Source organism: Vulpes vulpes, chromosome 2 (genome assembly GCF_048418805.1).
Source record: "Vulpes vulpes isolate BD-2025 chromosome 2, VulVul3, whole genome shotgun sequence".
NCBI classification, from domain to species: Eukaryota; Metazoa; Chordata; class Mammalia; order Carnivora; family Canidae; genus Vulpes; species Vulpes vulpes.
The window spans coordinates 76,581,548-76,606,335 of NC_132781.1; the positions used below are offsets into that span (position 1 = coordinate 76,581,548).

Here is a 24,788-nt window from a genome sequence, read left to right on the forward strand (position 1 = left end):
TAAAATTTTATGCTGCAGAACACTTTGTAAAGATCAGATAGTTTAGGGCAGCCCCAGTGGCGCAGCGGTTTGGTGCCGCCTGCAGCCCCGGGTGTGATCCCTGAGTGGAGCCTGCTTCTCCCTCTGTCTCTCTCTCTCTCTCCTTCTCTCTCTCTGTGTCTCTATGAATAAATAAATAAAATCTTAAAAAAAAAAAAGATCAGATAGTTTAAATGACATTTAGTTGAGAAAAGCCGTTCCAGATTAAATAAGTCTAGAGAGATCAGATAGTTAAATGCTGTACATGATTCTGGACTGGATCCTGTATTGGTGGAGGAAGAAAGCCCTAGAGGACTTCATTTGCTCAGTTAAAAAAAAAAAATTGGAAAATAGATATTAAGTTAAAATTTTGTATGATTGTTAAATTTTTTGAAGTTAGTAACTATATTATGGCTATTTAAGAGAATGTCTTTGTTCTTAAGAGGCATATGTTGATGTATTTAGGGATGAAAGATCTGATATATATATATATCTTATTCTCCAATGTTTATCCATACAAGATTTAAAAATGAGAATGTTAATTAATTGATAAATATGGACAGAGTATACATAGTTCTTTGAACTATTTGTACACTTTTCTGAAAGTTTGAAAGTATTTCCAAGTAAAAAGTTTAAAGAAATGCCATTAGCAATTATCAGAAAACCTAGAGATTATATCCAAATACTGTTGCTTTTAAATTATTATTAACTTTTATTAGAATACACTTATAGTCCTTGTCCTTTTTTCAAAGTGCTTTCACACATACTCTGTTTACATGTGGTACTGTTCCAAACAGTAATTTTTTGTTGAGTGGTTTATGGTTAATTATGTGGTCATCAATGCAGATACCCTGTTCTTTGATTCTTTACTCGATTTAACAAGTTTGACTTACAAATAGTTTATAAAACTTATAGTAATATGAAGATGAAATGAAATAGAACTTTGCAAATGTAAAAACTGGTATGCAAAGAAAGTCTTTATATTAGCAGTATTCTTGCTGATTATCTTATCAATTTTTAAATCATAAGATAATAGTTAAATACCAATTCGTAGAATTTAGAACTTGAAAGAATCTTAGGTATAATGTTAAATTTTCTTCTGCCTGATATCTTTCTTTAATGTCCACTTTAGCTTGTGTTATAAAAAATCTATTGTGTTCCTTTAGCTCCATAAGTATGCTTTACTTTTTTTTTTTTAATTAATTTTTATTGGTGTTCATTTTTTTTTTTTTTTAATTTTATTTATTTATGATAGTCACACACAGAGAGAGAGAGGCAGAGACACAGGCAGAGGGAGAAGCAGGCTCCATGCACCGGGAGCCCGATGTGGGATTCGATCCCGGGTCTCCAGGATGGCGCCCTGGGCCAAAGACAGGCGCTAAACCGCTGCGCCACCCAGGGATCCCCTTTATTGGTGTTCAATTCAATTTACCAACATACAGAAAAACACCCAGTGCTCATCCCGTCAAGTGTCCACCTCAGTGCCCGTCACCCATTCCCCTCCAACACCCGCCCTCCTCCCCTTCCACCACCCCTAGTTCGTTTCCCCGAGTTAGGAGTCTTTATGTTCTGTCTCCCTTCCTGATATTTCCCAACATTCATAAGTATGCTTTACTTTTAAAAGTACATCTGATTTTACTATCTTAAATTTATATTTTGACCTTAAATTTATTATATTTTGAAGGAAATTCAGGAGTAGGGATCTATTATAGTGTTTCTCAAAATGATGTTAATAATTGATTACCTTTTTGAGCTTTACATTTTCAGCACTCTACGTTTAGTAATTTCATTTTCACAAAAGCCTTATGCTAACACCTTGCCTTGATTTGCTATTCAGTTCTAGCTAAAACTGCTGCTAAGCCTCAGAAGGCTTATGTTTTCTTCTTTTTTTTTTTTGCCAGATATGAATTATAAGAAGTAGGGATCTGGAACTAAGTATAGAAAACTGATCAAAAGAGGCGCCTGAGTGGCTCAGTCAGTTGGGCGTCCAACTCTTGGTTTCAGGGTGAATCATGGTCTCAGGGTCCTGGGATTGAGCCTAACCTCAGGCTCCTTGCTCCATGGAGTTTGTCTGCTTGAGGATTCTCTCTCCATCTTCCTTGCCCCTCCCTCCGCTTGCATGTGCTCAGTGTCTCTGAAATAAATCTTTAGAAAAAAAGAAAAGGAAAATGTATTGATTATATGTACATTAAGGAAAAAAGCCATTTTAGAATTTCAGGATGTAAATAGTGGGTTCAGTCTAACTTCACCCTAGACTTTCTCTTTCCTTCATAATTTGGGAAGGATCCAGATATCAAGATAATTCTTCAGTAATTGTACTGAAAAAGGAAGTAAAAGAAAGTATCCGATTAAGAAGCAAACTGATGTAGAAACCTAGTTTTCCTAGGCTTGAATTTTACCAAGTAAAATAACTAAAAAGTTAAAAATTTAAAAGTTAAGCGACCGATACAGTCTTGCTAACTTTTAAAACTTTTTTGCATTGAATTAAACCATGCTTTTTATAAAGTGGATAAATCTTGAGTATCCTTTTGATGAAATTTTATGAAGTCAATGCTCATTTAACCAATACCAAGATCAAGATATAGAATACTTTCATCAACCTAGGAGCCTCCTTCATGCCCCCTGACAGTCAACACACATTTCTGAAGGTAACTATTATTCTGACTTCATTTACTATTCATTAGTATTGTCTATTTTTTAACATCTTTTGACTATTTTTTTGGATCAATATCTTGTTTATGTGAGTCACACATGTTGATTCATAAAACGTTGTAACGTTAATTTATTCTTTTTCATTGTTTTGAATCCTTCATTGTATATGTCACAGTTTTATCCATTATCCTGTTGATGAACATTTGGATCATTATCAGTTTTTGGCTATTATGAACAGTGCTACTGTGAATATTCTTGACCATGTCTTTTGGTGCACATACGCATGCATTCTTTTGAGTAAATATCCAAGGGTGAAGTTGTTGATCATGAAACTCTTTAGCTTTAGTAGATGCTTCTAGTTTTTGAAAGTGATTGAATCAATTTATACTATTTTCTACATCCTCACCAATGTTAAAATTATGGTTTTTTTTAATTTTTTTATTTATTTATTTTTATTATTTTTTTTTGTTTTGTTTTTTGTTTTTTAAATATTAGCTCCTTTGCTACATATGTGGTAAGAAGTTACTGGAATTTTAATTTGTAATTCCCTGCTGACTTTAACGATGTATTAGCACGTGTTTATATGCTATTGACCATTTGAATATCCTCTTTTGAGAAATACCTATTCATGTCATTTGACCATTTTTCTGTTGACTTGTCTGTCTTATGGATTGGTACGAGTTCTTTATTTCTAGGATAAGTTTTTTATTGGATTAAATATTGAAGGTATCTATCCTACTTCTTTACTATTTTAATAGTGTACATTTATTAAGAAAATTTCTTAATTTCAATAGTCTATCTTGTCAAACTGTTCCTTTATGGTTTTAAGTAATCTTTGTCCATCCCAAAGCCAAGAAGTTATTCTTGTATGTTTTCTCCTATAAACTTGATTGTTTTAATCTTTACATTTAGGTTTATGCATGGTATATGATAGGATTCCTGGTTCATTTTATTTTCCATATTGGAAACCCATTTTGTCAAATATTATTTATTGAAAAGATTATCCTTTCCCTATAGTAATGCACTAGTGCCTTTGTTGTAATTCAGGTGAGTGTTTATTCGTTCATGGGTCTGTTTTTGGACTCTTCTGTTCCCCGTCTATTGTGCTGGTTTTATATTCTTCTAATTGCTCTAACTTTAAGTCCTCCAATTATGTTCTTCACAATTACTTGGTTTTTTTGGTCCTTTGAATTTCAATAAAAATTTTATACTCGACCTGTCAGTTTCCTAATAAATATATAACCTGCCTTATAGTAAGCAAGTTTTAAAAAAATGGTAAGCGCATTTAATAGTGTTACTTAATATTATTATTGACTAGCTTAATATCAAATCTACAGAGCAAGTTGAATATATTGGACATCTTTCAATATTGAGAGTTTCAGCACCTTAACTACTACAGTACCTCCATGTATTTAAGCCTTTTAAAATTTCTCTCAGAATTTTATTTTGGGTGTGGAGGTCGTATACATCTCTGTTAACTTTTTAGATATCATAATGATATTGTGGTTATATGTTTTTGTTAGTCTTTGAAATTTATAGATTTACGCTAGGGTGTTTACAGATGCAGTGATACAGTTTGGGGGTTTACTTTTAATAATGCAAAGGAGGGTGGGAAGGAACAGAGAAGGACCAGAATAGATGTAACCAGATTTACCATCATTTGATAATTGTTGAAAATGGATGGTATTTGGGTTAATAGTTATATTATTCTTTTTACTTTTGTATACGTTTGAAATTTTTCATAAAACCAGGTTAAAAAAAGTAATGACTATAGCAGGTTGAAAAACAAATATATAAGACTTTAGAAGTTCATTAAAATACTAAAAAAAAATCTCACAGGCATCAATCAGGTCATGGAAATGAAAGAATCAACCATTTAATGTTTTTCTGCACAGATTATATTTCAAGATTTTATTTTTATGTGTGTGAGAGAGCTACTGGCACATGAGTAGGGGGAGGGGCAGAGGAAGTAGCAGACTCCCCACTGAGAAGGGAGCCTGATGTGGACTCCCTCCCGGCCTGGGATCATAACTTTAGCCCAAGACAGATAGATGCTTAACCAACGGAGCCACCTAGGTGCCCGATTATATTTCAGGAAAACCAAATAGTTAAGAGGGAAAGTTTACCTTTATAGAAGAATCACAGCTGATAAGAAATGCTGAGAAAATAATAGATTTAGAAAACTCACCACAGTGCAACTTCTAATGAAAGAATAGATCTAGATGATGATCAGTCAATAACTACTAAAGTCACTAGGTGAAAGGTCTGTTGGGACATGGGTATAATACAATTGGATAGACCAAGATGGAGTAAGCCTAATTCTTTGATTAGAACTAGAAACACCTATTGGAATAAAAACCCCGACTCTTTGAAGACTGGAAATTAATAATAGGCAAATTGAGAAGGAAAGTCATAATTTGAAGTGTAGCCTGTATAATTGTGAGTGTACCATTTTACTCTTTCCATGATCCAGCTTTGACCAAGTGGTAGGCGGAATTGTGGAACTGCACAGTGGGTGTAGCAGTTAGCAAAAACTTCGAGAGAAACCCCTCATTTCTAGCAGAGGGTAAGGAAGAAGGGGATCCACTTTTTTTTTTCCTTTTTCTCTCTTAAGCCTGCCCTAAGATAATCTCCACTTCTAAATTGTGCTGTCGTTGTGGCACTAGCACTTAAAACTGAAAGAAAAATAATTTCTCTCACGGGAGAAATTGAGAAAGGGACTGCTGAAAACTGCAGCAAGCTGGGAAAATCAAGGAGAAGAGAGTTGATAGGAGATTCTCTGATTGTGAATATGAACCCAAAACGGTCCTACCTTACTCATGATCATGCACAGAACATACTTAAAGAAACACAAGAAGGACTTAGAGAATTTGAACTATGATACAAACCACTGTTCAGATCCAGACTTGCATTTGAGTGTTGCATGCAAAGGATAGACCCAAATAACACAGTAAAAGTAAAGGCTTTAAAAACCAAACTGACATTCGAACTGCTACCCCAGAAGGCAATACAGAACTTACAGTCTAAACTTCAATAAAAGAATCAAATTATCCTGAAGGGGTCAATAGCATCTGGAGTTTTATAACCTAATATTCAGGTCTAAGATATAATCCAAATTTTTGACATACCAAGAAATAGGAAAATCTGACCACTTTGTAAGGGAAAATACAATAAATAGATGCCAAACCTGGGATGACACAGTGATGGGATTATTAAAAAAAGGCTTTAAAGCACCTGTTATATCTGTGCTCCTTGAGGTAAAAGTGAACACTCTTGAAATGAATGGAAGCATAGTTCTTTGAAAAATAGAAATCACGTAAAAGAATGAAATGGAAATTTCAGAACCAAAAAATACAATATATGAAATACAAAATTTAAGGGGCACCTGGGTGGCTCAGTGATTGAGCATCTGCCTTTGGCTCAGGTTGTGATCCTGGAGTCCTGGGATCGAGTCCCACCAGTCTCCCCAGAGGGAGCCTGCTTCTCCGTCTGCTTGTATCTCTGCCTCTCTCTCTCTGTCTCTCATGAATAAATAAATAAGATCTTTAAAAAAAAATACAAAATTTACTGTCTCGGCTCAGCAGATAGAAAGATAAATCAATAGAAATCTCAAATCCTGTGTCTTCTTTATCAAGGGTATATCTCTGTGCTGTAACGCTCAAGGTCCAGGTTGCACCTTGAGAAACCTGGTCATAGGCCTTCTGGCTCTGAATTAGTATGCCACGCACACATCCTCTTTTGTCATTAATTACTCCTATTCATGCTACTGAGACGATTTGTCTGTGCAGTGTGAGCCCTATCTCCCTTCATACTCCACAGATTCAGGTGGTGTCTTGATCTGCTATTTTCTAAGACCTTAGCATTTCAAGTGAGGATCCAGCAATCAGTTTAATCCGATTTAAAAAATAATAGCCAACTATTACATTTATTTCAAAATTGTTTATTTTATTTATATATTTATTTCAAAACTTTGAAGGTAAATAAGGGATAGAGAGAAAAGTGCAATGGGTAGCATATATATGATTCATACGGCAAAATCTTACAAGGTAAAGGAGTAAATTTTATCTTGAAGTGTAGATAAAATGATTATTTTAGTGACGAAATACTGTATGGTAGTTCTGAATATTCTGTAGTTCAGGATGCATCTAAATATACTTGAACTAGGTTTCAGATGGTTGTGAACTTGCTTGGCCTACTTGGCTACACAAAAGCAACCTGGCAGTTTACCCAAGTTTTAATACATCAAAACAACTGCCTATTTTATAAAGTGATTATACTGCAAAAAGTTAGAGGAATACTTGTGGCCTTAAGAGTTGATATATTTTATTTTTAGTGGCATTTTAAATGGGTCTGGTGGCCTCATTAGTGAAGTATATAAAATGTTAAGACATTGTCATCGTATTTGTACATATTAGTTTTAAGTTACTAAATCTCTTATGAGGTAGACTTACCTAGTATTTTCATAATCCTACTTAATAATCAAATTTCCTTTTTTTTTTTTTAAAGATTTTATATATTTATTCATGATAGTCACACAGAGAGACAGAGAGGCAGAGACACAGGCAGAGGGAGAAGCAGGCTCCATGCAGGGAGCCCGACGTGGGATTCGATCCCGGGTCTCCAGGATCGTGCCCCGGGCCAAAGGCAGGTGCCAAACTGCTGTGCCACCCAGGGATCCCAATAATCAAATTTCCTAACAGGTTCCTGGAGATTTTTTTAGCACTAATGAAATTCTGTACTTCTTCTAGGTTGATATAATTTATTAATTCATTCTTGCCCTCCCTTTCTTCTCTATCCCTCTCCCTCTCTCTCTTCCTTCCCTACCACTCCTATGCATCTCAGAAATGTGCATACACCCAGGGGCACCTGGGTGGCTCAGTTGGTTAAGCAACTGACTCTTGGTTTCAGCTCAGGTCCTGATCTCATGGGTTGTGGGATCGAGCCTTGCATCAGGCTCCATGCTCATAGGAGTCTGTCTGGATATTCTCTCTCTGCCTCTTCTCTCTCTATCTCAATTAAATAAAATTTGAGGAGAAAAACATTAACATACACTTTTATTTTTAAGATTTTATTTATTTATTCACACACACACACACACACACACACACACAGGCAAAGTCACAGGCAGAGGGAGAAGCAGGCTCCACGGAGGGAGCCAGACGCGGGACCCGATCCCAGGTCTCTAGGATCACACCCCAGGCTGCAGGCGGCGCTAAATCACTGTGCCACCGGGGCTGCCCCACTTTTCTTTTTAAAACAGGCCACTCCACAAAGGCTTGGATTTAATCAGTCTTCTTTGGACACCTGTTTGACACTTAATAAATTATGTTTTGTTTTGTTTTATTGCAGTATATAGCACATGACATAGTTATCCAAAAGGGAAAGTATACTTTCATATTCATTTGGACATTAACTTTTGCCATCCAGAAAAAACAGACATAGAGCCTCTTGCTGCCATATAACAAAAAAGTTAGGCTTGAAAGTTGCAGTTGAAATCCTGGAACACGAGTTATCAATTATTATCCATGTTATTTTTCAGTTCCCTTGAAGAAACATGAAAGAAAAAGATAGCTCAGAAGTTACAATACTTCAATAATATAATAGAAAAAAAAAAGTTACAAACTACCTAGCATGGTGGTGTAGTCTTTTATCCAGTGATCAAATAATATTCACTAATGTCTTGTCTTCCTCAAAGATACTTAATTTTGTCTTCACCAAAGAGAGACTTCTTGGGTCATGGAATGTGGTAGGCAGAATAATGATCCTTCAAAGATGTCCATGCCGTAATTCCCAGAACCTGTGACTATGTTAGGTTAAATGGCAAAGAGGAAATAGGGTTGAGAAAGTTATCTTGGATTATCTGGGTGAGCCCAGTGTAATACATCACTACAGTCTGTATGATAAGAGGGTGGCAGAAGAGATGGCAGCTTGAGGATATGCCTGCTGCTGGCTTTGAAGATTGAGCAGGAGAGCCATAAGCCAAGGAAAGTGAGCAGCTTTGAGAAGTTGTTAAGGCAAGGAAACATTTTTTGCTAAAGGTGCCAGAAAGGTCACCTTTAGCAGCCATAGCCCTGCTGACACCTTGAGTTTAGCCCAGTGAGACCTGTATTGGACTCAGATCTGCAGAACGGGGAGAGAATATGTTTGTTTTTTCATTCCATTAAGTTTGTGGTAATGCGTTATAGAAACCATAGGAAATTAATACATGGTATGTCCATTTAATTTTCCACCAATGTGAATTTTACATACTGATTAGTTGAATCCTGGTATAACAATAAGATTTCCTGTGAATGTCAATTCTAGTTTATTAAGAAGTTTTTTGTGTTGATAATTTGTTGGCATTGATGAATGGACCTTTGTTTACCCAGGGGTAAACTACCTCATGGGAATGGTGAGAAGTTGATTGTGGCTGGAGAATAGGGAGTGCATAGAGTGAAGGTGAAATGGGGGCTGAGAACAGAGAAATAGAATGAAGCTAGAAGGGAAAATAGGTACCATGCAGTGTGGCAAGAGAACTGACCTTGGTTCCCCTTCCACATGTTCTGTAATATTTGTATTAGTGCCTAAAGTATTAATAAATGCTGTAAGTTGGAATTATAAGAAGTGTTTATTAGTATGACTTGAGCTATGTAGAGTTGTAAGCAATCATTGCATTTTGCCACAGAATGTCTCATGGAGTGGCTTATCCATATGATAAATGTACCCAAGTAGGCCTCAGTCTGATCTCTGAAAAAGGAATAAGATGCTCCTATATTCTGTGGACCATATCAGTCCATCACATGAATAGGGAGCTCAGGCATTATTTGAAGAAATACATTAGTTGAATCATTAGAATAGTCTTGGGTCCTACTAAGAAAGTTAAACTAATTTTTTAGTGTTTGTTTATTTAATGAGACTTCAAAAATACTTCACATTTAGACCTTTGAAAGATGAGAGTTCTGGTATCGTTTGTTATTTGTCTTGAGCCAGAATCTTGTCTGATTCATAAAAATTTGGTTTGGGGTGTGTTTCTTGTTCTTACTGTCAATTCTCAGTTAAGTTGGTCTCAGAGACTGCTATATAGAGTTAAGAATGTTTTCATTTTGCTAATATTTTACATCCATTGTAGAGGTAGGATAATGTTCCCATTTAGTACTAAGTTAAGAACTATTTAATTTCATCTTTACTCATACATTAAACAGTTAATTTAAAAAGTATTTGAATCTTTCTTTACAAGTTAAAATTGTTCTCTGAGGAATAATTATCTTTTTAGCTGTAATACAAACATTGAGCACTCTGCAGAAGCAAGTTAGAATTTTTCATAAATGTTGATAAACGTAGTTGAAGATTGATGCTTGGATTTTGTGTTATACCAGTCAAATTTCAGCACTACTTTTAATTAATGTTAATAGATCCATCAGTCCCAGAAATATCTGGGATATCAGTTTTAACTAACCTAAATTCCAAAGTAGGTCAGTGGGTCAGTAGGTTATTAGATTAAAAAAAGATTTATTGTAGTCTCCATTTTTTAAACTCAGGTTCCTGAGTTAATCATTTTAAATTAATAATTTAAAGATTTTTAATAATTAGATGAAATTAAAAGTTTTTTCTTTAAATTATGTGCACAGAACATGGAAAAATAGTCTCTATTACTCTTACTTTGAAACAGTAACATGTTATTTTGTTACTCCTATTTTGTTTTCTGGAATGGATAAACATGTATTTTATGTTGGACAATTAAAATAGAGAAAGGCAGCACTTAAGTTTTTTGGTTATAATAATAGTGCATGTTCATGGGAGAAATTTTAGAACGTACTAAAGAAAAAAATTTAAAATTCATAAGCTACTTAGGAATAACCACAGTTCTACCTTTGGCTCATTTGGATTTATGTTTGATATATCTTAATGCCACTGATACTGCTATTAGATGCTTGAATTCTTTCTAGCTTTACTAGATTGTGCATAATAGTATAATGAATATAAAACTTTGGAAACACCTCTGATTGTTCCTGTTCCCTTTTTTTCTCAAAGTAAAATTACTGGGTCAAAGAATATAAATATTTTCAAGCAATTGATACATCTTGCCAAACTTTTTTTTTTTTTTTAAGATTTCATCTATTTTTATGAGAGGGAGAGAAAGAACGAGCACAAGTTGGGGCAGGGGCTAAGGGAGAAGCAGATTCCCCACTGAGCAGGGAGCCCAGGCAGGACTCTGGGATCATGACTTAAGCCCAAGGCAGACGCTTAACCAACTGAGCCACCCAGGTGCCCTTCACCAAACTTTTTCTCACAAGCTTTTTTAAAGAAAGGGATATCCAATTTACTTTCTTAAAGCAATGCTGTTTTTTATCTCCTTCACCAAAGGTATCAAACTCTTAGTTATTAAATATAATGGTTATTTTAGACTTATCTTGTCTGCACTGCAATATCAGCATTGTCAACTTCTCAAAACCTCTTTTCGTTTCATTTTAATGACAGCTAATCTTTCTTGGCTTTCTTCTGTCCCTTTGATCCTTTGCCATCTAGTTGATACTTTTAACACTAATCATATTTAAAATTCATTTGCTGTTTTCTGTGTACTGTCCCAAACATGTAACATATTTAATCCTTGGAACTGCATGTACCTATTATTTTCTCCATTTTAAAAATGAAAGAAGTAATGCGTAGAGATGAAGTGATTAGTCTGAGACCCACAGTTAATAAAGGGACTGAGCTGTAATGTGTACCCAGGAAATCTGTTTTCACAGCCCAGTTCTTTTTTTGTTTGATTCTTATGTAAATTACTTAAATTTTTTTTGTTTTATTGAAGTATAGTTGACACAGTGTTACATTAGTATCAGGTGTTCATCATAGTGCTTGGCCAACTCTATATATTATGCTGTGCTCACCCTAAGAGTAGCTCCCATCTTTCACCATATGACACTATTCCAGTACCACTGACTATATTCTTTGTGCTGTGCCTTTTATTTCCGTGACTCGTATTCACTCTATAACCAGATGCCTGTATCTTCTCCTTCTCTTCCCCCATTTTGCCCATCCCTTGACCTCCACCTCTGGCAATCACCAGTTTGTTCTTTGTTTTTATGGGTCTGTTTCTGTTCTTATTTGTTCATTTGTTTTGGTTTTTAAAATTTCATATACAAGGGATCCCTGGGTGGCGCAGTGGTTTAGCGCCTGCCTTTGGCCCAGGGCGCGATCCTGGAGACCCGGGATCGAATCCCACATCGGGCTCCCGGTGCATGGAGCCTGCTTCTCCCTCTGCCTATGTCTCTGCCTCTCTCTCTCTCTCTCTCTCTCTCTCTCTCTCTCTCTGTGACTATCATAAATAAATAAAAAAATTAAGACCAAAGGGGGAAGGGGGGGAGGGGGACGACGACACTGACCAAAAGAGGAGGAGCACCTGGGTGGCTCACTCAGTTGCGCATCTGCCTTTGGCTGAGGTCATGATCCCAGGTTTCTGGGATGGAGACCCACGTAGGCACCCTGCTCAGTGGGGAGCCTGCTTCTCCCTCTCCCTCTGCTACTCCCCCTGCTTGTGTTCACTTTGTCAAATAAATAAAATCTTTTTAAAAAAATTTTCAGATATAAGTGAAATCATATGGTACTTGTCTTTCTCTGACTTATTTCACTTAGTTTAATGCCCTCTTGGTCCATCCATGTTGTCACAAGTAGCAATACTTATGCTAAGTACTGTTCCATTTCCCAGCACCATCTATTGAAGAGACTGTCTATAACCTGTCCCCCTTTGTTTTAGGTTAATTGACCATATATGCATGGATTTATTTCTGTGTTCTCCATTCTTTTCCATTGATCTTTGTGCCAGTACCATATTGTTTGAATAACTATAGCTTTGTACTATCTCTTGAAATCTGTGATTATGATATTTTCAGTTTTATTCTTTTCTCAGATTGCTGTGGCTCTTTGTAGTCTTTTGTGGAACAAATGTTGGTGTTATTTATTCTAGGACTGTGAAAAATACCACTGGTATTTTGCTTACACTGAATCTGTAGATTGCTTTGGGCAGTACATACATTTTAACAATATTAATTCTTCCAATTCATGATCATGAATATCTTTCCATTTGTTTGTGTCATTTTCAATTTCTTTCATTAATAAAGTTTTCAGAGTATTCATAGAGCTCCTTTTTTTAAGTTACTTGCTCTGCCCCCTTCCTATTTTCTTAATCTTCTTCCGGTTTCTAAAATACTAATTTTTAATCAAGTTTCAATCTTAGTCTGTCTTTTTCTTATTTTATGTTTTTTCTAGAAAATCCCATCACTGTCTTTAGTTTATATATTTATGTTGATGACTTCCGATTTACATTTTCATCCTGTGTTCTTGAATGCCAGGCTCACTTCTAACCACCAAATGGATGTTTCTCCTCTTGCATATCCCTTAGACATCTTAAACACTACATGTCTAAAACTGAATCCATCATCTAAAGTATATGTGAGGTATCTGTAACGGTGATTAAGAGCACAGTTCAAGCTAAACTATCAGCGTTCATAACTCAGCTTTATTGCTGACCTTACTTGGCTTACTTACAGTCTTTGTGTTTCAGTTTCCTCATCAGTAAAATGGAGATAATAATAGGTTACCTCATATGATTGTTGAGAGTCTTAAATGAGAGAAAACTTTGAGGAATGCCGGACACATAGTAAGTGTTCAATAAATGGTGGCCGCTGCTTTCAACGTCATTACCTCCCACTTCCCTTCTAGGTTTCCTGTATGTTTCCTATGAGCCTACAGAGAGGTCCAAGCCAAAATTTGGGTGATACTCTCAACTGCTTCCTGACCCCCCCCCCTTCTGATTATTAATCACCAAATTCTGTCTAATCATCTTAGTATCTATTAAAATTCTTTTAAAAAATATTTTATTTATTTAGAAAGAGACAGAGCACTCAAGTGGGGGCTGGGGCAGAGGGAGAGGGACAAGTAGACTCCCTACTGAATGAGGAGCCCTATTGGGGCTCCATTCTAGGACCCCGGGATCATGACTTTGGCCAAAGTCAGATGCTTAACTAATTGAGCATTAGTTCTCAATGCTCAATGCCCCCACTTACTAAAATTCTTATATTTCTTTATATAACCTCTGCCTCTGCCTCTATATTATTTTGCCTGAACCTATAATACCTTACTTCTATTAGTCTTAACTCTAGTTTTGCCTGATTTTCTCCATTCTCTATATTGTAGCCAGAATGATATTTCAGAAGAACAAATCTATTAATATCACTTCCCTGCTAAAAACTACTTCAGTGTTTTCATGTTGCCATTGAGGCCCAGATGATTTTTTTTTTAACCTTCATGTGGCCTTTCATGATATATACTACCCATCATTCTTGTCTCTTACCACCAGTTTTTACCACACCCTGTCCCTAGGTTTTTGCTGTGTAATCTTGAACTACTTGCAGTACCCTAAAATCTTAGTTCTTTCTTGTGTCTCCAGACCTTTGCATATACCGTTCTTTTGGCATCAAAGTTCTTTGTCTCAAAAAAAAAAAAAAAAAAAAAAAAGACAAAAAGACAAAAAAACAAAAACAAAGTTCTTTGTCTCTTGGCCTGGTAAATTTATTTATCCTTCGAATCTCAATTTAGGGATTACTTCTTCTAGGAGGCTTCCTTAATAACTCTGTGTCTAATAACTATATGTATTCAGAGTGTTTTGTGTGTACCTCTGGAAAGTACCTCAAATGCAGTTGCTGTATCTGTTTTGTCATTTAAAACTACCATTAGCGTAGTGTTAGACAATTGTATTCATGCTCAGTAAATATTTGCTGGATGATAAATATATGAAATATAATTTTTAAGGAATCACTAGTATTCATAACAAGTTTTTAGTTTAAGTTGTTTGATTTCTAGCCAGGAATAATTTTACATTTATTACCCATTTGTTTTCTTTGTGCTTCATTTAGTTATACTTTTTGCTCATTTTAGGGGGTTGGATTTTAACCTTTTTCTCAATAACTTCATTTATTTATTTAATTAATTAATTAATTTATTTATTTATTTATTTATTTATGATAGTCACAGAGAGAGAGAGAGAGAGAGAGAGAGACAGGCAGAGGGTAGAAGCAGGTTCCCCTAAAGGAGCCCCATGCAGGACTCAATCTTGGATCCTGGGATCAGTCCCTGAGCCGAAGGCAGATGCTCAACTGCTGAGCCACCCAGGCATCGCTATTACTCCTATTTTGAAGGAACTCATGATTTAGAAGAATATTGCCAATAAGAATGTTAAAGTGACATTCCACTTCTGCAATGAAAACTAGTTAGAACATAGTAATTCCTAATTTTCCTTGTCAGTGAAAGAATATTGATAACTGAAACCGACAGGTTTATGAAGTTTACCACACCAAAAATTTTAAGTAAAATTTATCCTAATTACCTTCTTGAAGGTGAAAATGAAAACTAAAGTATGCATGCATGTACACACACACACAGAAAGTAGGGAGACAGTGGAGAAACCAAATATGAATCAGCCATATGTGAATAGTTGTCTCTTCAATAAATATATGTAAAGATGAATATCAGTCACTTTTGGGTCATGCCTTTTTTATATTAGCTGATGTAGAGACTTCAGTGAAGGTAATTCATATATGTTCATTCTTAAAGCAAGCATTTGATTTAAACTTTCATCAGACTTTGAGTGCTTTCGTATAAAGAACCTAGGTTTGGAACTATTGAGAACTAATTCACAGGAAAACTATTAAATAGTAAATACTGTGGCAACCTCTGTATAGTTGGTGTTATAATGCTTTAGATCATGTCATTAATCTGTACTATGGTTTGTTACAGGAAAAGACCTAAGAAATTCTTTGTTGTTAACTAGTTTCTTCAGTTTATTAAGTACCTATAATCTCTAACACAGAGCTTGAACTTCTGTTGATCCTTAAATACTTACTGACTTAAAATGAATAATTGACAGCCTTAATCTAATTTATTGTACCTTTATTTTTCTGTAATTTTTTTACTGTAATAAAAACTCTAATTGAAAAAAATTATCCTACCTTTTTTTTTTTACTTTAAAGTTCCTAGGTAAAAAAAATAAAAAAATAAAGTTACTAGGTAAAAATACACTTGTAATTTAAACATTACAATTTTAAAAATTAAAGTGACACTTTTAGTCACTTTTAATTTAAAAAAAAATTATGGGAAAATGAAAACAAGTAACAGAGTCCTCACAACAAACAAAAAAGGGAATGGTCTGAAAAATCAACAATCCTTGGATGCATAAAAGAGAGGGGGGCCACAGGGAAAACCTGATCACAGGGTAATCTCCCCAAGATTGGAGAGTCAGGCAAACACAGAAAGTCATAGACTTTACAAGCTGAAACTACCTGAGAAACCAGTGCAGAATCAGCACTGTAATTGACAAATTGCCGGAGGCTCACTATGGGTAACTTTGACAACTTAAAAACTCCCAAGGGGACCTAGTCATAGGGAGACTTCAACAGTAGCATAAGATTTACCTCTGGGAGCTTAACCAGGTTCCAACAGTGAATATCAGAAAAATCTCCACTTGCTTCCAGCTGGTGTAGAGAGAAAAGAACCATTTTGAAATATACCAGAGCACTCTGTTCTTAACATGACCTACCCTTAGGAAAAACTAGTTAACCAGAGTCTAACTGATCTGGAGGCAAGGAAGTACCAAATGCCTGCCTACTCTAACCATCTTAGTTTACCTAAAGAGGGAGAAAAACCCCCGAGAAACATTGATGAAGTTCACAGTCCAGCTGCACACGCTCACTAAAAGACTGAGACCTAATCCTGGACTGTAGAATGCTCCACTCCCCCACACCTCACCACCACATTACTAATGGCCTGTTTATAGCAATTCCTTTTACCTAGTACCTCATGTCCAGCAATCAAGAAAAAGTTATAAGGCATACCAAAAAGACAACACGATTTGAAGAGACAGAGCGAATATCAGAGCCAGACATGGCACAAGGATGTTGGAGTTACCAGATAAGGAATTTAACTATGATTAATATGCTCAGGGATCTAGTGGATAAAATAGACAGTATGCAGGAACTAGGTGAGAAGTGTAAGTGGGGAGATGGAAAGCCTAAGAATGAAGGTAGATAAGGAGTTAAACATTGTACCAGAAATGAAGAATACCTTTGACAGGCTTATTAGTAAACTAGACATGTGAGTCAGGTACCTCTGAGCTAGAGAATATCTTAGAATCCTCAAAAATGAAAAACAAGGACAAAGACTGAAAAGAAAATATCTAGGGATTGTGTGACAACTACAAAAGTTGTAATATGGATGTAATGGGAATATCAGGAAAAAGGAAAGTTTTGAAATAATAATAATAACTGAGAATTTCCCCAAGTTAATGTCAGACCCCAAATCACAGACCCAGAAATTTAGAGACCATCAAGAAGGATAAATACCCCCCCCAAACAATACCTAGGTGTATCATTTTCAAACTATAGAAAATGAGATATAAAGAAAAAAATCCTAAAAGAAGCCAGAGGAGAGAAACACCTTACCTAGAGAAGAACAAAGAATTACATTTGACTTCTCCTCAGAAGTGGTGCAAATAAGAAGAAAGTAGAATAACATACTTAAATCATTGAGAGAAAAATTCACCAACCTAGGATTCATTTTCTTCCAAAAGAAGAAGAAATTATTCTTCCAAAATGAAGAAGAAATACTTTCTCAAGCAAATTGAGGGAATTTATTGGTGGTAGACCTACCTTGCCGGAGATATTAAAAGAAGTTCTTTAGAGAGAAGGAAGATGGTATAGGTCAGAAACTTGGAAGTTTGTAAAGTAAGAAAGAGCATTGACGAAGGAGTAGGTAAAGCTAAAAAAAAAAACAAACTTATTTTTATTCTTAATTGACCTCACATAACAGTTCAAAATAATAGTAGCAAAAATGAATTTGATTGTGTATACAAACATGAACGTATGCTTATATATAAGTGAAATGAATGACAATATTATAAGGGATAAGAGGAATAAGGATTATTTGGTTATTCTAAGGTATACTACTTGTCAAGTGGCATAGTGTTTATTTGAAAGTGAACTTGGATTAGTTGTAAATGTATACTGTAGGGGTACCTGGCTGACTCACTTGGTAGAGCATGTGACTTGATCTCAGGGTCATGAGTTCAAGCCTCATGTTGAGGGTAGAGTTTACTTAAAAAATATATCTATGTGTAAAAGAAAGAAACTTTAAAAATGTATGTTGTAAACTCTAGGGTACCACCTAAAGAATAAAAAAGTAAAAACCACTAAACCACTAAAAAAAGGGTAAAGAATAAGAAACCTAACCAATATGTTAAGAAAGGAAAGAATAGGAATCCTGTAAACTGCTCAGAAAATCATGTAAGATGCTGAAAATGGCAAAAAGCAGGGTGAAAGACACAGGTGGGAGCAAAGAACAAGAGCAATAAATAGAAACAGTAATAAATATGGTAGATATTAGTCCAGCTGTATCAATAATCACTTTGAATGACAGATTGTCAGAGTGGATTAAAAAACAAGATCCAACTATGTGTTGTCTACAAGAAACTCACTGTAAATATAAAGGCATATATAGATTAAATGGATGGTGTGAAAAGACCATATAATATGAAATCTGCTCTCTTAAAAATTTAAGTGCATGCAGTATTGTTAACTCTATACATTGTTGTGTAGCAGATCTCACACTTTTTCATCCTGTATGATTGTGAAGCTCTATATCCTGATTTCCTGAATCAGCAATTCCTGATTTCCCCCTTCCCCAAGCCCCTCACAACCACCATTCTGCCTTCTGCTTCCAAACTGAGTTTGGCTATTTTAGACACCTTATGTAAGTGAAATCATGCCTTATTTGTTCTTGTGTGATTGGCTTATTTTACTTAGCGTAATGTCCTCAAGATTCATCCATGTTAAGTATGAAAGGATTTCTTTCTTTTTGAGATTGAATAATATTCTGGTGTGTGTATATACCACATTTTCTCTATCCATTCGTCTGTCCATGGACCGTTTAGGCTGTTTCCACCTGTTGGCTTTTGTGCATATGCTGCAATGTTCACTTCGAGGTCCTAGGAGTACAGTGATCTCTTTAAGATCCTCTTGTTCCTTTTGCATAAATACCCAGAAGCAGAATTCCTGGATCATATGATACTTGTATTATTAGTTTTTTGAGGATTTTTTTTTCTGTTTTCCACAGCATACTATTTTACCTTCCCACCCACAGTGAACAAACCAATTTTTCCACATCCTTGCCAAAATTATTTGTTCTCTGTGTTTTTGTTGTTTTATAATGGCCAGTCTAACAGGGATGTGATGATATCTCATTGTGGTTATGATTTGCATTTCTCTTTTGATTACGGATTTTGAACATCTTTTCATATCTATTGGCCATTGATATGTCTTAGAAGAAATGTTTAAGTCATTTGCTTATTTTTTAAATTGGGTTATTTGTGGGTTTTGATGTTTTGCTGAGTTGTAGTTCTGTTTGTGTTTTGGGTATTAACTCCTCATCAGATAATCAGATACTTTCTCCCATTCCATAGATTACCTTTTAACGCTGTTGTTTCTTTTGCTGTGCAGAAGTTAACTTGGAGTCTTACTTGTCAGTTTTTGCTTTTGTTTCCTTTGCTTTTGGTGTTCATACCCAAGACCTCGTTTCCAAATCCAGTGTCCTGAAACCTTCCCCTTTGTTTTCCTCTAGGAGTTTATATTTCAAGTCTGACATTTAAGTCTTTAATATATATTGATTTGATTTTTGTGTACAGTATAAGATAGTGTCCATTCGGGCAGCCCAGGTGGCTCAGCAGTTTAGTGCCGCCTTCAGTCCAGGCCTGATCCTGGAGACCCGGGATCGAGTCCCACGTCAGGCTCCCTGCATGGAGCCTGCTTCTCTTTTTGCCTGTGTCTCTGCCTCTCTCTCTCTCTCTCTCTGTGTCTCATGAATAAATAAATAAAATCTTAAAAAAGAAAAAAAAGATAGTGTCCATTCAGTTTCAGTCTTTTGCATGTGGGTATACTGTTTTCCCAGCACCATTTGTTAAGGACACTATGCTTTCCAGTGTTGTGGTCTTGGCACACATGTTGAAGATCATTTGACCTTATATGCCTAGGTTTATCTTCGGGTGTTTTCTTCTTTACCTTTGGTCCGTGTGTTCATCTTTATGCCACTGCCATACCATTTGATTAGCTTTGTAATATGTTTACAGGTCAGGAAGTGTGAGGCATTCAGCTTTGTTCTTTTTTCTCAAGATTGTTTTGACTAGTTGAGATCTATTGTTGTTCCATATGAATTTTAGGATTTTTTTTTTCAATTTCTGCAAAGAATGCCATTGGGATTTTGATAATAGAGATGGCATTGAATCTGTATGTAGGTGACATTGGGTAATGTGGACATTTTAATGATATTAAATCTTCTGTAACCGTCCTGTGTATGTCCGCTGTAGACTTGCCTCCATTTATTTGTGTTTTAATTTCTTTCATTAGTGTTTTGTAGTTTTCTTTGTACAGGTCTTTTGCCTTTTTGGTTAGGTTTGTCCTAATTATTTTATTCATGACTCAGTCTTGGTAGGTTGTATATTTTTAAGAATTTATCTGTTTCTTCTAAGTTACCTAGTTTGCTGGTGTCTAATTGTTCATTGTAGTCTCAGGATCCTTTGTATGTCTGTGGTGTCAGTTGTAGTACTACATCTTTCACTTCTGATTTTGAGTTTTCTCTCCTATGTTTTCTTATTCTAGGTAAAGTTTTCTCAATTTTGTTCATCTTTTCGAAAAAGTTCTCTTTTCACTTTTTCCTATTGTTTATCCTATTTTGTTTACATCTGCTTTAGTCTTTATTATTTACTTCTTTCTACTAACTTTGGACTTGTTTTTCTCATTCTTTGAAGTGTAAATTTATTTAGAGTTCAGTTTTGAGATACTCTTTTCCTTTCTTAAAAAAGCTGGAGTCTGGGATCCCTGGGTGGCGCAGCGGTTTGGCGCCTGCCTTTGGCCCGGGGCGCGATCCTGGAGACCCGGGATCGAATCCCACGTCGGGCTCCCGGTGTATGGAGCCTGCTTCTCCCTCTGCCTGTGTCTCTGCCTCTCTTTCTCTCTGTGTGGCTATCATGAATAAATAAATAAAATCTTTAAAAAAAAACAAGCTGGAGTCTGTTTTATTTATAATGAGATATATTTATTTATATTAGAGAGAGAGTGCAAGGGGAAAGGGCAGAGGGTTAGAGAGAATCTGAAGCAGACTCCCTGCAGAGCATGGAGCTGGTCACCAGGCTTGATTTTCATGATCCTGAGATAATGACCTCAACCAAAACCAAGCGTTGGACACTTAATTGTGCCACCCAGGTGCTCCCCAAATTTTTTTTTCTTTTTTAATGTAGTATTTACCACTATAAACTTCCCTGTTACTACTGCTTTTGCTGCATCCCATAAGTTTTGATGTGTTATGCTTTTGTTTCCAGGTATTTTCTAATTTCCCTTTTGATCTTTTTCTTTGTAAAAGAAAAAGACTGCTTAAGCGTATATTGTTTTCATACATTTGTGAATTTTCCCACTTCTTGTGTAATTGCTAGTTTCATTCCATTGTCAGCAGAAAAGATAGTTGTATCATTTCAGTCTTCTTAAATTTGTTAAGACTTATTTTGTGACCCAATATGTGATCTGTCCTGGAGAATGTTCCATATGCAGTTGAGAAGAATTTGTATTGTGCTGCTGTTGGGCCGAATGTTCTGTATGTGTCTGTCAAGTTGATTCGGTCTGTAATGCTATTCAGGTTGCCTGTTTCCTTATTGATATTCTGTCTGGATGTTTTATCCTTGTTGACGCTGGGATATTGAAATCTCTTACTGTATTGTGTTGCGCTCTCTTCAGTTCCATCTGTGTTTGTTTCAAATACTTGGGTGTTCTCATGTTGGGTGTATATATTATTGGTATATACTTATATTCTACGTATATTCATCTTCCTGATGAATTGACTCTTTTATCATTATATAACGTCATTTTTTTGCCTCTTGTCAGTTTTTGACTTAAAGTTTCTTTTGTTTGATATAAGTATGGCCCCTCCTGTGCTCTTTTGGTTACATTTGCATGGAATATCTTTTTTCACTTTTACTTTTATCTGCTGTATGTCCTTAAATCTAGAGAGTCTGTTGTAGACAACAAATGGTTGAATCTTACTTTTTCTGAGCCATTTAGCTACTCTTTTGATTGCTGACTTTCGTCCATTTACACTTAAAGTAATTATTGATAAGGTAGACTTACTGTGTCCATTTTGTTACTTATTTTGACTGTCTTGTAGTTTTTTGTTACTTTGTTCCTCCTGTTGCCTTCCTTTGTTTTTTTGTTTTTGTTGTTGTTCTGGTTTTTTCTTTTAGTTACATGCTTGATTCCTTTCTCATTTCCTTTTGTGTATCCTCTGTAGGTATCTTCTTGGTGCTTAGCCATGGGTCTTACATAAAACATTTTATAATCTTGACAATTATATTAAACTGATGGCACTTTAGAATTTTAACTCTTTTACTTGTCTCTCCTTTCCACACTTGGTTTTCAACATCACAAGTTATATCTTTTTATTGTGTGTCTTCTTAATGTATTTTTGTAAGTATAGTTATTTTCATACTTTTGCATTTTAACTTCTGTACTAGGATTAAGTTACTGTTTTCGTTTATTCCTTAAGTTTAGAAACAATTAGAAACAATTTGTAGAGTTTAACATTTGTTATGTACACTTTTGTGACTAAGTTCAAATTTTATGTTTAAAAATTACCTTAAAATTTTTCATGATAAATTTCTATGTAAATTGAGTAAATCTAATAAATTTTTTTGTTGTTTAAACAGAATTCTGAGACTGATGGTCAGCCATATAGAAGAATACGTTGAACCTATAGTTTTCTGAAGAATCAGTTCAAAAGAGCCAAAAAAATACAAAAGGTAATGGAAAAGTTATATCTTAGAATGTACTTTGGAATGACACTTTCCAGCAAAGTACATAAATGAATCCATAAGTTATTTTGACACACTAATTTGGGGAATGTTTTATTTAAAAATTTTTCCTGTTGTATTTTATTCCAAATGCTTATTGTATCAGCTATATTCAGTTACTATTTTAGAAACTGAGAATACAGTGATGAGTAAGACAGAAGCTGTCCCTGCTCTCATTAGGGTTGCATTCTAAAGGGAGGGAGGACAAATAGTAAACCAATGAAACATTTGTTGTTAGTGCAATGCCCCAAATTAAAATGGATAATAGAGACTAGTGACTACTTTCATTATTGAAAGAAATAGTGAAATATTTAAATGCCCTCATTGAAGAAGGATATTTCAGTTAAGATCTGAATGGCAAGAATGTGTCAGCCCTGTGAAGATCTGAGAGAGGAGATTTATAGGCAGTAAACAAAAATGACCATGGAATGCTTGAAGAACAGAAAGGGAAAATGTGACTAGAGTATAAATGAGGGAAAGAGTATATGGAATTCAGGTTGGAGAAGAAAATTGGGAGAGGAGCAAATTTCTAGAGAAGGTCAAGTATTCTGTTTTGTTGCATAATATTTTAGACACTTGTAAAATCTGTAGAAATATCAAAAAAGTAGTTGGATAGATAACTCTGAAGTTTAGATTCTGGTCTATGGGTGTGGATTTGGGAGTTATTGGCATAGAGAGATACTTAGAGGAATATGTCTGGATGAAATTATCTAGAGAGTATACATAGATTGAGATGGAGTTAGCCTTGGGACATGCCAGTATTAGAGGAGAAGAAACAGCCAGTGAGATGGGTGAAAAATTAAGAAAGTGTTCTGTCACAGAAGGCAAAACAAGAAAAATATTTAATAAATGCAGAAGTGATCAGTTATAAGTTACATCACATGTTACTCAGAGGTAAAATAGTAGAGTAAAGCAGTCATTAGATTTGGCAACATGAATGTCATTTATGACTAATAAGAGAGAACAGTCTCAGTGGGAGTGGGTGAGGGTGAATGCTTGATTAAAATTGATGAAGAGAAAATGGGGAATTTCCAGTTAAAGATGGCAAAAAAAAATGTGATTAAGTTCTATTTCTTCTTGAAACTCCACTAAAGCTAAAGTAGGGTGTTTTTTGTTTGTTTGTGTTTTTTTTAAACAAAAGATAGTGCAAAAATAAAGAGAATGGGAAACAATTACAACAGAATTTTGGAAGCTGAAAAATGAATGGAAATATGATATCTATCTTCTAGATCTAAGAATCTAAGCCAGCTGTGAGAATGCTGAAGAACAAACTTTATGACACTATAGAGCCTCTAAAATGTTAGGAATTAGAGCACTCTACTTCTGCAAACAGGAGTAAAAGTGAGACTAAACACAGGCCGATTTGTTGCCAGTCTAAGTCAGTAAAAAACAATGATTAACTCTAGGAAAGCTTATTTTAGAAAAGGGAAGCAATTGTAGTATGCTGTATGGCTCAGATGTGAATTGCATTTGGAGAGCCATATAATAATGTTAACTCTGAATATAACCACCTCGCCAAAATTATGATACTGAGAATTTGGGCAAGAGTGCATGTATATGAGGTAAACATGAGATGTCAAAGAGAACTGAATTCTTATTTTTCTTAGGGGGATTATGCCTGAAAAATAAGACTTGAACAGAAGGAGACATTTTAATAATTACATTGGCACAGCTTGAATAAATTGGTACTGTATAGGCATCCCCACTTAAAACAGAAGGAATCAAGAAGTGACAAAGGATATCAGAGCATAGACTGCCAGAAGAAATGGTTCAAGAGGTGAAAGTGGTGGAAAGTGGGAAATGGAGATCAGAGGACAGAAGACTTCTGATTTTTTAATAAGTCTTCTAAAACTATGGGGACACTTTAGACTCTGAACATGTATTCATTGGTGAAAATAAACACTAAGTTTTAAAGTAAGGGAGAGAATGGAATTAAAGATGTTGAAACAACAATTGTCCTCTGCCATGCAGTTTTCCTGTGAGAGGGAGCAGAAAAGGAGAGACAGTACCTGAAGGGGGTTGATGGGTCAAGATTTGTTTTTGATTTGTTTTTTAAGGTTAAAATACTAAGCTGTTGATCAGAAAAATCCAATTATCAAGAGAGGGATTTGTGATGTAGGAATAGAAAGCCTTGAGAGGTGACAACAAATGGGATTCAGAGGACAGTATCATGTCATTAGATACTACACAGTTTAATATAGAA

The 24,788-nt window shown here is 35.3% G+C and overlaps 1 protein-coding gene across 31 annotated transcripts in view; it reads left to right on the forward strand.

Annotated features, from left to right (window-relative positions):
• Positions 1-24,788, forward strand: part of CLOCK (clock circadian regulator) — a 142,411-nt gene that overhangs the window by 37,859 nt on the left and 79,764 nt on the right. For 28 of the 31 annotated variants that reach the window (XM_072748956.1, XM_072748957.1, XM_072748955.1 and 25 more), the window contains one exon: positions 22,442-22,534. The gene's annotated coding sequence lies outside the window, so the exon portion shown is untranslated. Of the gene's footprint in view, positions 1-2,622; positions 2,667-22,441; positions 22,535-24,788 lie in introns of all 31 variants that reach the window. The other 3 variants (XM_072748954.1, XM_072748958.1, XM_072748963.1) reach the window with 1 other exon arrangement.